Consider the following 12,129-nt stretch of genomic DNA (forward strand, 5'->3'; position numbering starts at 1 on the left):
GCCGAAACAGGTTTTTTTCTTTTTTTTCAATCGGCGCGAGACAAACCCGATGCAGGGGTAAAAAAAAAACAAAACGGATAGTACTTACCCGAATCCCCGCGCTGCGGCGACTTCTTACTTACCTTGCTAAGATGGCCGCCGGGATCTTCACCCACGGTGGACCGCAGGTTTTCTCCCATGGTGCACTGTGGGCTCTGTGCGTTCCATTGCCGATTCCAGCCTCCTGATTGGCTGGAATCGGCACACGTGACGGGGCGGAGCTACGAGGACCAGCTCTCCGGCACGAGCGGCCCCATTCAGAAGGGAGAAGACCGGACTGCGCTAGCGCGTCTAATCGGGAGATTAGACGCTGAAATTAGACCGCACCATGGAGACGAGGACGCTAGCAACGGAACAGGTAAGTGAATAACTTCTGTACAAAGTGCATTAATATGGCCATACAGAAGTGTATAACCCCACTTGCTTTCGCGGGACAACCCCTTTAAGTCTTATTGTGGGTAAAATGTTTGCAGGGTTTCTAAGAGATGCTACCCTGGAGGACCTCAAGGAAAATAGCTGTATAACTCAGGTTCAAAAGTGGTCTAGAGGAACATAATTAGAACATTGTTCTTCCCATCTACAAGTCTCTGGTCCCACACATGGAATATAGGGGACAGTTTTGGGCACCGGTACTCAAGAAGGACATATCAGAGCTTTTTTCCAATAGATTTAACAGTTAGTGATTTTTTTTTTTCATCCTCCATCACTGATCTTATTTGTGGCCCCATAAGAACTCCTTTCAGTTTCGTATCACTAACTTTGGGAAATTTAGATTTCAAATGCAGAAATGCTGCAGAATTTCTATCCATTGTTTTTACAACTTATTCCATCACCCCAGTGTTATATGCAGCAGAAGTGAATACATGTTCTCAGGATTTACTAAAGGGATATGACACATTTTTTTCGTCCAGGAATAAGAGAGGCCCAACTTTGCCATTGGTTCTGCATATAGTGAGGCTTCCTGTCCTGCCGTCCCGTTTACATAGGAACCAGCAGAATTTAGTGACCCAAGTAGTATTCCAAACGATAAAGCAAAGACCTTCACATCTCACAGATATTCCAGTTATAGTTTTCATACTGGATTTTTTTTTCTAATATTTCCATTTGTCTTTTCCATATCAGCCGCGTGTGCTATGGGTATTGACGGTAAATTTTTAGGATTATGCAAAAGTGATCATCCTTTAACCCATTCCCGCTGCAGGGCGTAAGTTTACGTCCTGGGAGCGGGGTACTTCCCGCAACAGGGCGTAAACTTACGTCCTGGAGATAGCGCGGGATCACATATGATCCAGCGCTATCCCGCAGCGGGAGCCGGCTGTCAGTCACAGCCGGCGTCTCGCTGCAGCAGCGGGGGGACATCGGAGATGCGCCCGCCACTTTTAACCCCTTCCCTGCCGCGATCTAAGTAGATCGCGGCAGGGGAAGAGTTCACAGCGGGAGCGCGGCTCCCTCTGTGTCTCCGGCCGGAACTCGCGATGTCCTCGCGAGAGCCCGGCCTGTCACCATGGCAACAGGACGCCAGACACTGGCGTCCTGTATTGCCTATGCCTGAGATCGCTGTATGAGCGATAAGGCACGGGAGAGCAGTAGCTCTGCCATGCCTTATGACAGCGATCATCAGGGCAGTGATTAAAGTCCCTCAGAGGGACACAAACAGTGTAAAAAAAAGAAAGATTTAAAAAATGAATTAAAAAAAAATGTAAAAAAAAAAGAGTAAAAAAACCATTATTTATGCTTTTTCTCAGATTAGCATAAAAAAAGGTAAAAAAAAAATAAAACCCCACATATTTGGTATTGTCGCGTCTGTAACGATGCGTACAATAAGTTGCACATGCTTTTGACTGTGCACCGAAAAAACGCTAAAAAAAAAAGCTAAAAAACTGAGGCAAAATGCTCATTTTTAGCATTTTGCCTCACTAAAAACGCAATAAAAGTGATCAAAAAAGTCGTATGTACGCTAAAATGGTACCAATAAAATCTACAGCTCGTCTCGCAAAAAATAAGCCCTCATAGAGCTCTGTACATCAAAAAATAAAAAAGTTACGTGACTTTGAATGCAGCAATTTAGAATAGAAAAAAGATTTCCAAAAAAAAGGGTTTTTATTGCAGAAAAGTGGGAAAACCTAAAAAAAAATGTTAGCATTTTGGTATCGTTGTAACCGTACCGGTCTGCAGAAAAAATGGTAAGTCTCATTTATGCTGCATGATTAACGGTGTAAAAAAAAAAAAAATGTATGGCAGAATTGATGCGTTTTCTCTCTCTGCTATCATTAAAAAAAGAATAAAAAATTTACAATATAGTCTATGTACCCAAAATTGGCATAGATAAAAACTACAGTTCGCCACGCAAAAAACAAGCCCTCATACGGCCGCGTCCATGGAAAAATAAAAAAGTTATGGCTTTTGAAAAATGGAGATGGAAAAATACCAAAAAATCGCTTGGTCCTCAACGCCAAAATAGGCCATGTCATGAAGGGGTTAAACAGCCTTTAACCCAACTTTTGATGAGCCTATAAACATCTGTATGCTGTTGATTTCTAAGAGCCTCCAGAAGAGAACAAACATTATTACCAAAACCTACCCCTCTCTCTTCAGAAAAATACAGTTCAACCCCTTAACGCTACAGGAAATACAGTTACGTCCTGCAGGTTCAGGGTATGTATGGAGGGAGATTGCAGGGCGATCTTGCTCCATGTAACACGAGTTCCGGCCGTTTCTGCCTGAAACAGCTCCGATAAGCCATGTGGCTCATCGGAGCTGTTAACCTTTTAAATGCCGCTGTCCATTCTGATTGGGGGATTTGAAACCCCCAACTGATGTTCCAGAGTCCCGTACAGCACCTTGCGATGAGATTACAGGTAGCCGTGCGGGTGTCATGGCAGATTGCCTATGAAGCCGTGGCGAGGCTTGATAGAATGCATGTCAAATCGCAGTATAATGTAATGCTATGGCATTACATCAATACTACAGGAGCGATCAAAGCATTGCATGTTGTGGCCCCCTGTGGGGAGTAGAGAAAAAAATGAAAATAACTTAAAAGAAAATTTATTAACTATTAAGAAAAACAAAACCTTTTCCCGTATTTATAGCAAAATAATCTAAATAATAAAACAAAACCACATATATGGTCTTGCTGCGCCCAATCTATCAAAATAATGTGTTATTTAACTTTCCAAGACTTCTACAATTCGGCCTGGCACGCTGGAAAACTTTCGCCCCGTGCTCTGCAGTCCAATCCCTCAACAGTAGTCTCTGGTGACGCCCCTTCCGACTGTCTGGGACATAATACGCAACTCAGATGCCATGAATGAAGAACGGGATCTGAACCTCCTCCGGGAGCACCCGTTGATGGACGTGGCCTTCTCCAGCATGATGGAGCTCCAAGACAGAAGTGATCACTTAAGGGCCATTCACGATTGTCGTTGAGAGGCATTCAGGCTCCCGCGGGAATTTGAGTGATAGTCATCCCATGCAGAAAACTGAATGACGCGCCGTTCTGTGTACACAGCAGTCGGTCACTTCTAAAGGACATGAATAGAGGTGGGCGGAGAACACTCCCCAGCCGCTCCACCTCCATGCAGGCAGTGCTTACAGCGATACTCGTCCTGTGGAATAGCGCAGGAGCGAGTGGCACTGGGACGAGCTACTGGACATCGTTTGCCCAACACTTAGCCAGTGTAAATGGGGCATAAGTGGTTCGGTAAACAAAACATTGATATTTTGGGTCCATGGCCTGGAAACTCCCGATATCAATGCCATTGAGAACCTGAGGTCAACTCTGTAAAAGCGTCAAATACAGAAATTGTGATAAACCCCAAGCAACCGGTTAGGAAGAATCAGGATTTGGCCCAGAAGTCGATATCCAACCTGCCGGGGCAAATGGCAGAAGTCTTGATAAATAAGGCGAATACTGTAAATATGGGGTCTTTGCCTAAACTTGATATAAAACTTGTGAAATGCTTATAATTGTACTACAGTAACCATAGAAACTGACTAAGGCAGCAGTTTACCGTTGTGTCGCCGCGTATGGTAGCGGGTTTTCACTGCGCATGACAACATATCTCATAGGCAGTCTGACTTGTTTCTTTTATCCCGATCTGCCGCTTAGCGACATTTCGTATAAACAACGTAGGTTAGGAGGGTAATGGTTCTCCTTATGCAGAGCGCCAGGCAGGCGTAAGGAGACTTACCTACGCACCTCTGGGAAACTTGGTATGAAAATTATAGATGGGATAACATCTCTGCAGCGCCACCTAATGGAACATTGCTGCACTATAAGTCAATGTCTAATAGGCCTTGTAACATGACTGGGAATATAAAGTAAGGAGGAAGAGAGAACCATCTACAGATAGCTGTTTTGGGGGTCTTAGCCCCTCATTGCACAGTGAGGTTCTGAGAGGCCTGTGATGTGGGTTGGAAGGGGTACTGTTTCTCCTTGTGGAGAGCACTAAGAATGCAGGAGACTTATAGTTCATGCAGTGCATCCTGGGGAAGTTGGCATGCAAACAAGGAACTGTACCCCTCTTGATGAATGCTACGAGGACTGCGGAAACAATGCTTCTAACCGATGAGACTTGTTCCACCAGGTGGCGCTGCTCCGCTGCCAAGATCCCTTGAGTCGTAGACTGAACTGATCACGTTTTATTGACCGAGGACACTTACTGGTAGGAGACGGGGACCTAGTTTTTACATGTTGTCCCTGTTGATGCTGAACTAGTAATGTGTTCTGGTTTTACCAGTGTTGGGGAGTAGTGGCGCCCTGCCGTGTCCACTAAGTGACCGCTCTGAATTTGACAATATGATGTCCCCATATTGGACATATAGTGGAGTAAAATGGAAAAAAAAGAAAAATTCCACCATCTTTCGATGCGTCTTGTTTCTACGGCCCATACACTGCAACAAAAACGACATGATAACTCTATTCTATGGCTCAGTATGATAACTACGATACCAAACTCATGTTTTTTTGGAGTTTTTTTGCTGTACTACTTTTATTTTTCTTTCAAAGGCATTCAGAAACCGTGCTTTTTGTTTTTTGTCCTTCTGTATCCCGCTTTTTTGTAAGCACTGCAGAATATGTTTGGCGCTATATAAATAAAGATTATTTAACTTTTTTTTATTATTTTCTGCCACCATCTTCTGCACTCAATAACTTTTTTATTTTTTCGTCCACATAGTTGTGGACATTTCTGGCGTTAATTTTATTTTCAGACGACGTTTACCGTGCCGGTTAATAATGCGTTACTTTGATAGATCAGACTTTTAGGAATGCAGCGATACTAAACATATATTTTTGTTTTAGGATTCTGATTCTTTTATTTAGTCTAACCAATGACCTGTAAATACACAGTTTATTAATTACAACTTACTGGTGGATGATCTGCAGTGTTTACACCACGTGGAAACGTACCGTATATGTTACATAAACCTACCCTTATAGTATTCGGTCAGCAGGCGGTGTGTAATAGTGATTGCCAAATAGTTGCGCAATCACTTTTGTTGTTCTGTATTAAGCACTGGTTAAAGGGGTGGTCTCGCGAAACCAAGTGGGGTTATACACTTCCGTATGGCCATATTAATGCACTTTGTAATATACATCGTGCATTAAATATGAGCCATACAGAAGTTATTCCACTTACCTGCTCCGTTGCTAGCGTCCTCGTCTCCATGGTTCCGTCTAAATTCGCCGGCAGCTTGCTTTTTTAGACGCGCTTGCGCAGTCCGGTCTTCTCCATTCAGCACGAGCCGCTTCAGTGTGCTCCCCGCTACAGCTCTTCTGCGCATGCGCAGACGAGCTGTCACTGCTCGGGAGCGCGCTGGAGCGGCCATTCTGTACCTTCCTCTGTTAGAGGAAGGTGCAGAAACTGGAGCTGCCCAGCGGAGAAGCCCAGCCCAGCAGCCCCGAGAAGCGTCCCAGGTAAGTGATGGGTCGGGGGGGGGCTGCCGCTGCGCCGGGGGAACTAGCGCTGCGCCGGGGGGGCTGCCGATGTGATGGGGGAACTAGCGCTAGGCCGGGGGGGCCTGTCGCTGCGCCGGGGGGGCTGCCGATGTGATGGGGGAACTAGCGCTAGGCCGGGGGGGGGGCTGTCGCTGCGCCAGGGGGGCTGCCGATGTGATGGAACTAGCGCTAGGCCGGGGGGGGGGGGCTGTCGCTGCGCCGGGGGGGGCTGCCGCTGTGATGGGGGAACTAGCGCTAGGCCGGGGGGGCTGTCGCTGGGGGGGGGGGGGGCTGCGCCGGTTACCTTCTGCCTGGCGGTGGGTGACTGGTCGGCGGCTGCGGGGCGTCCGGTCGGCGGCTGCTTGGCGTCCGGTTGCCATGGAGACACAGCTGGCAGCGTCTCGGGAGCGCGCACGTCGGGCTGCAGCGAGCGACGGGGAAAGAGCCGGCGGCCATCTTGGGGAAACTTTTATAAGTTGCTGAAACGCTGGAACGGTAAGTAGAAACCAGCTAGGAAAGTAATTTACAGGGGTAATTAGTAATGTATGTTTAATTAGGGGGACTGGGCAAAAAAAAAAAATCACTGCTTCCTCGAGACATCTCCTTTAATGGCGAGCCGACTGGATTAACTGTATAGGCAGATTTCCAAAAAAAGTACAACGCAATTGGATTACATTATCCCCATAACTGGAAAACCTCACGTGGCAGAAAAAAACGGATATTATATTTGTATTCAGCGCACTAAAGTTACTGTGAGCCACCTATCTGCTTATCTGTGTTGCACAGTGTAATTCAAAACTCTTCACATGGACCTTTTTCAACTTTCTGCACCCTGTTAGTAAGTGTCACAGTTTCAATTTCCATCAGTGTATTTAACGTACTGAAAAACCTTAAAGGTTGGACCAAGATTTTTTTTTAAATTATTTAGGCCTTTTTTTGTTTAAACAAGGATTCCGTTAGGGAATCAACATAATTAACAGTAGTTCAAAAGTATAATAAATTGTAGACCATGGCACACTCCGACCAGGTTAAAAGATGTCTGAATCCTCTGAACTAAAGGTCCATTTACCCAGGACGAATGTTGGGCAAACGATGCCCAACACTCGTCCCCGTTTACCACGCGCTGCACAGGAGCTAGCAGCGCCGCCTCGCTCACGGAGTGTGCAGGAGAGTTCTCTCCTCTTGCTCCCCCGCCCCCCTCCATTGAGATAATACAACGGCCATTCACTACTGAACAGCCGCTGTTTAAACTGAACGATGAGCTCATCGCTCAGTCTATTCACTACTGAAAGGCAGCTGTGTTATCTCAATGGAGGGGGGCGGGGGAGCGAGAGGAAAGAAATCTCCTGCACTGCCCTGCTGGCCGCTCCGTGAACCAGCCAGCTCTGCTAGCTCCCGTGCAGGAGCACCGGAGCGAGGAAACACATTGGCAAGTGTCGGGCAGCGTTTGTCCGACACCCGTCCAGTGTAAGTGGGCCTTAAGAGTCCGCAGACTGTAACTATAACATTTAAAATTTAGAATTGCAATAGTACTTCTGGCTATCCAGATGAGGAAAAGAAAAGACACGTTTGCATAACTTTTGGGGAAAAAATTCAGTTAGTCGGAGCATATCACTAATCAAACCCTATGAACAGACGGAAAAGTTTGTCACGGAAAGACAATATTTTTACGGTAGGACAATCAAATAAAAAAAGGAAACAAAAAAAAAAAAAACTATTAAAAAAAAATAGGAGATTGAGAGAAAAAAAAAAAAAAAAAAGAGGGGGGGGGGGGGGAAGCCACCTAGTCCCTTTATTAAGTGAATCAAGAACTTCCCTGTTTCTTATCTCCTGTCACTTTCTCTATTCCTACCAGCTGGTATATCAGGCCTGAGATTACCCGGTATTCTTGTGTGTGTTGAAAACTAACCCAGGGGCCCCAGGTATGGTGCCAAGAGTCGTATGTCATATAGGGAGGCTGCAAGTTCCTCCATCCACTGGATTTCCTCCACCTTGTGGACCCAATGAGCCAGGGAGGGTGGTGAGTCGTATTTGTCATATAGGGAGGCTGCAAGTTCCTCCATCCACTGGATTTCCTCCTTGTGGACCCAGTGAGCCAGGGTGGGTGGTGAGTCTTATTTGTCATATAGGGAGGCTGCAAGTTCCTCCATCCACTGGATTTTCCTCCACCTTGTTGACCCAGTGAGCCAGGATACACGAGCGGGCCACATTACCCACATGTCTAAGTATAGATTTGCGGTATGTAGAGGAAGATCCGAGAGGTGTAGTAGGAATAGGGTTGGGGACTTGGGAACCTGCAGGTGTAAATTTTTACATGAAATTGAGAGGACAGCCTTCCAAAAGTTGCGTATAAGGGGACAATCCCAGAAGATGTGTAAGAGGGTACCCACTTCTGTACCACAGTGCCAACATGTCGAGGGTAAGGAGGGGACTATATTGTGCAATTTAAAGGGTGCCAGGCGCGAGAGGAGCTATGTGTGAACGTATAGATCCTACCCAACTCAGCCAAGAAGGAATATAGATCGAGCTTACGCTCCCATTTGGTCAGGTAAGGCGGTTTATAGTCCTTTGGTTGCAAGATCAAGAGAGAGTAAATCAACGCTAGAGAGTGATGAATGAGGCCTATCCCCGTACAGCCATTTTCAAATACTGTGAGTTTCTTGCCAGAGCGAGGGAGCTCAGAAAACATGTCATCTGTAAGGTTCTCCAGAAGCCATGGGGTCCGAGGCAGACAACAGATCCACTCGAGAGCCACATAGGAAATGTTCAGCTCAGGCTTTACCAGCGCCGCACCATGTTTGGAACGGGCCAGAAGAGACCTGCAGGAAATTGTGGGTTTCCTACGACAAGGAAAACAGGGGAGGGCGATAGAGCCTTTTCAGGTAACAATCTCCTACAAAAGGGAAAGTGTAGGTCCGATCGTGGGGTGTGTTCATAATATGGGTGGAATGGTAAGAGGTACCCATAGAAGTAAGTGTAAAAGGGTTGGGGCAAAGTATCTTCTATGGTAGCCCACTGTTCGAGTGATTCATGTTTGCACCAGTCCAGGACTCATAACATTGAGCCTGATCCCCCCCTTCCCGTGAAAAAACAATGGAACGCTGGTCGCATCAGCACTCCATTCACTTTCAATGGGACTGAGGAGATACTGCAGAAGACTTTAACTTGATAACCTTCTCCAACAAGTTGAGCCATTACCATAACTATTTGTCTCACCTCCCAGTGTAAGCCTGCCTGTAGTAAAGATGATGAGATAATACCTATATACAGATAACACAGGATCCATCATTTACAATAGTCACAGCTCACCTCCTCCCCTCCCTACACACTGACCACTAAGTCTAATAATAGTCGGACACTTTCCTGTTCTGTAGAAAAGCACATCTCAGCCATCATAATTAGGACAGGGAGGATTACTCCGAGAGGTGACACCTACATATAACACATGATCCACCATTCACAATAGGTGATGTTACAGCTCACCTCCTTCCCCTCCCTGCACAGACCATGCCCATTACATGCTCCCATCAAAATATATTAGGGAATAACTCTCCTCCTTACACATTACAGAGCACGCCCACAAACACTCCCCCATAGAAGTCTATAGGTGATGGTCACAGCTCACCTACTTCCCCTCCCGTCCATTGGGTAAATGGGTCATGATTTCAGCTGTAAAGCATATCTCTTAATTGTTGTTAACAGCAGTTCAGGCAAGATGGCCGCCCCGACAGTCACATATAGACAATAGGATAAAAAAAAAAAATCTACAATCAAAAGATAAAAACGTGAGAAAAATGGAAACCGGCTTCACCATTGGTTTTAATTAGTACAATAAAAAAGAGGTAATCCATCCTCTTTACTCTCAGAAGAGCTGTTTAACCCCTTCACGCTCCAGAAAGTACAGTTACATCAGAGTGCAGGAGTTGTAGGGAGTGGGGTCAGAAACTGATCCCTCTCCATATACAGAAGACGCTAACCGACACCCATCTGCAACAACCACGATCTGTGTGAACACTAATCATGGCCGTTAGCCTTTTAAACCAACTACAGGTATATGGGCCTTACCCAGAAGAAATAGAGCTAGGAAGCTGTAACCTGCAGGGTCTGCTCGTCTTTGGGTCTATATCCAAGGATGCAAAATCCAACTTCCTATGACTTTAACTTTTTTTTTTTCTGGCCCAAAGGGACCATGGCAGCATCTCCAAAGACGTTCAGTGTGGAAGAGCGGAGGACCATAATCGGGTTCCTTTTTCTTCAAGGGAAAGGTGCAAAGCATATCTATGATGAAATGTCACAAACTTTGGGTGGCAGCCGCCCTTCATATGCAACAGGTAAATGTTGGGTTGTAAATTTTAAAACCGGCCATTTCAGTGTTGAAAATGAGAAACCCAGCGATGGCCGATCTGTGTGTCCTTGCATGAAATGGTGAGAGACATCTGTGACCTGATCGTGGAGGACCACCAAATATCAGCCTGAAGTATTGCTACACATCTGGGGACGTCATGGGAGAGATGGTGCCATTATCCACAACGACTGGGGAATGAGAACGCTTACAGCCAAGTGGATCCCGAGCAGAAGAGACATCGGTGGCCATTGTGCAGAACAAACTGGTGACGAGACACGGATCTACGGTCCGGAGAAAAATGGAAGTCTACGGAATGGTGGTTCCCTCGGACCAAAGAGCCTCTGTGTGCAAAGCTCAGAGCAGCCCACATTTTTTGGGATAAGAAATGAGTTCTGCTCATGGAACTCCCAAAGGACTAAACCATCAATGCAACATATTACTGTTCGTTATGGACAGAGCTGAGGCAAAATATTAAGAAAAACATTGAGGGAAGCTCTCCAAAAGGGGTCATCCTGTTACATGGCAATGCCCCGTCACACACTGCAGGGGCCAGGATTGCAAAAATGACCTCCTTAGGCTTTCAGCTGATGCCCCGTACACCCCATTTCCCCCACCAGACTCCGTCTGACTACCATCTGCTCCCCAGTCTCAAAAAACATCTAAGGGGAGAGCGGTTTGGAGGCGACGAATGCTGCAAATGAGAGGTATGACCAGCTGTAAGAGGAATATGAATAGTGTGGCAGGTTCCGCTTCCAGGGTAATGCTCCATACTTACAGCTCCCACATACTGGCCTACAGAAGGAGGTACTTGGCTCCTTTTTGTTGCAGTGCGTTACCATAAAGACAAGACCTCAATTATGGCGGAATTGCATGTTTTCCCCATTTCACTCCACTTGGAAATTTTTTTTAGTTTTTCAGTACATAATCCAGTCAAACCTCTAGTTTAGTTGGTAATCCATCCGAAAGCGATCGGCTAAACTTGAAACCAATGAAACTCGAGGCAATTATTTCCATAGGAATCAATGTAAATCCCATTAATTCGTTCTAGACATTCCAAAAAACCCACAATTTTGTACAGCGTTTTGCGCTACTTTTTCAGCACGTCACTAAACGCTATACAACGCTCCTATTCATTTCAATGGGGCGGTTCACCCAAGCGTTTTCAGCCCCGGGTCGCCCATTGAAATGAATGGGCAGCGGTTTCAGCGCTGCTGAAAACGTGGCAAAACGTGGTACCTTGTTTTCGGTACCGCTGCTTTCTGAGTTTCTGGCCTGCTGCCGGGCACTTGTCAGGGCGGCAAAGCATCTGTTGCCAGTGACGGGGATCGAACTCCTCACCCCCCAGCAAGAGATTGCTCTGATTGGCTGAGTGACAGCCTGCTCAGCCAATCACAGCCAGTGCTAGGATGCTCAGATCACAGCCATTCATCTATGAATGGCTGTGATTGGACAGCGAGGCCGTGTGGGCTGGCTGCTGCCGCCAGCAAAACCAGAAGCAGGCAACGCAAGTAGAAGCGCAATTCTGTACTAAGAATCGGCGAAATTGGAAACCGGCGAAAGAAGGCAACAAAGTAGAGGTGTGACTGCATAGTAACACTGAAGCTTACGGGACGCTGAGGGACAGAGAAAAGTCAAGAGGAAGTAGTAGTAGGCATGCGCTGTCTAGCTGCTCCAGGCCCTGATGGGGGCGCTGATCATTTCCAACTTGTCCCCTCTATTCTCTACAGGATGGCAGCGGCGCTCATCTGGTCGCGGCTGAAGACATCCGGTCCACGGAGTCACATTACCTACCGCAGAATGTTTAATG

This window comes from Eleutherodactylus coqui, chromosome 6 (assembly GCF_035609145.1).
Source record: "Eleutherodactylus coqui strain aEleCoq1 chromosome 6, aEleCoq1.hap1, whole genome shotgun sequence".
Classification (NCBI taxonomy): Eukaryota; Metazoa; Chordata; class Amphibia; order Anura; family Eleutherodactylidae; genus Eleutherodactylus; species Eleutherodactylus coqui.